This window comes from Oreochromis niloticus, unplaced genomic scaffold, assembly GCF_001858045.2.
Source record: "Oreochromis niloticus isolate F11D_XX unplaced genomic scaffold, O_niloticus_UMD_NMBU tig00007662_pilon, whole genome shotgun sequence".
Lineage (NCBI taxonomy): Eukaryota > Metazoa > Chordata > Actinopteri > Cichliformes > Cichlidae > Oreochromis > Oreochromis niloticus.
The window spans coordinates 58152-59025 of record NW_020328701.1 but is presented as its reverse complement, the minus strand read 5'-3'; the positions used below and the strand labels follow the sequence as shown (position 1 = coordinate 59025).

Sequence of the window (874 nt, the reverse complement as noted above, 5' to 3'; positions counted from 1 at the left end):
TGTAAGACAGTTCAACACTGAAATCTGCACAAGTGTTGGACTCCACATGTGTGCATTAAAATCTTCGTCTAATTGCACCAGGCCGGTCAGTGGTAATTATTTTGGATTCCGCCTCAATTTCTGAACCCTTAACACCGCCAAAAGGAATGTCGTTAATGTGCCCTCATTAATGAGCAGCTGCTTTGGGTTTTTCAACACCCTCCTTCTCTGGATCAAAAGCAGTTCAATGACATGAGAAGGTAAAGCTTACAGCACCTGGTATTCCCAGGCAGTCTCCCATCCAAGTACTAACCAAGCCCAACCATGCTTAGCTTCCGAGATCAGACGAGATCGGGTGCTCAGGGTGGTATGGCCGTAAGCTGCTGGCCACAGCACAAAGTGTCAATTATGGAATAAAGTGGTGAGGTGGGCAGTACTTCAAGTTTACGAGAACAACCCTCCAATTTAACTACAGTGTTAACGGTAACTGCATGCTTGCCTAATACCCTAACCCAAGACTCAATTTACTATTTAACCAGCAGCACAGGCCCTGGTGTGGTAAATGTTAGATTTGTATTGTGATTGTCATTTATGCTTAGAAATATCTACTTATATATTCTTAGAGTTTTATAATTAGGTGTAGATTGGTAGAGGTTTGATCCTTAATAGTCTGCAAGCTTTGTGTGCATTCCAGAGCTCTCTGACTTTCACACCCACATTTTAGGAGCATGGAGAGGTCGTACCTTGTCTTATTGTTTATGATAGGATAAACGTATCTATGTCTGTTTTAGTCTAAGTGCCTTTGTTTAGATGGACGGCTCTGGGAGTCTTCCTGGGGTCACAGTTTGACCCCCACACACAAGGTATTCTTTGTTCACATGTATACCTATGTCAT

At 42.8% G+C, this 874-nt stretch overlaps 1 non-coding gene across 1 annotated transcript; it reads right to left on the bottom strand.

Annotated features, from left to right (window-relative positions):
* Positions 1-243: 243 nt before the first annotated feature.
* Positions 244-360, bottom strand: LOC112845497 (5S ribosomal RNA). The gene has a single exon (XR_003218329.1). It is a non-coding gene; the product is annotated as a 5S ribosomal RNA (ribosomal RNA).
* Between the last annotated feature and the right edge of the window lie 514 nt (positions 361-874).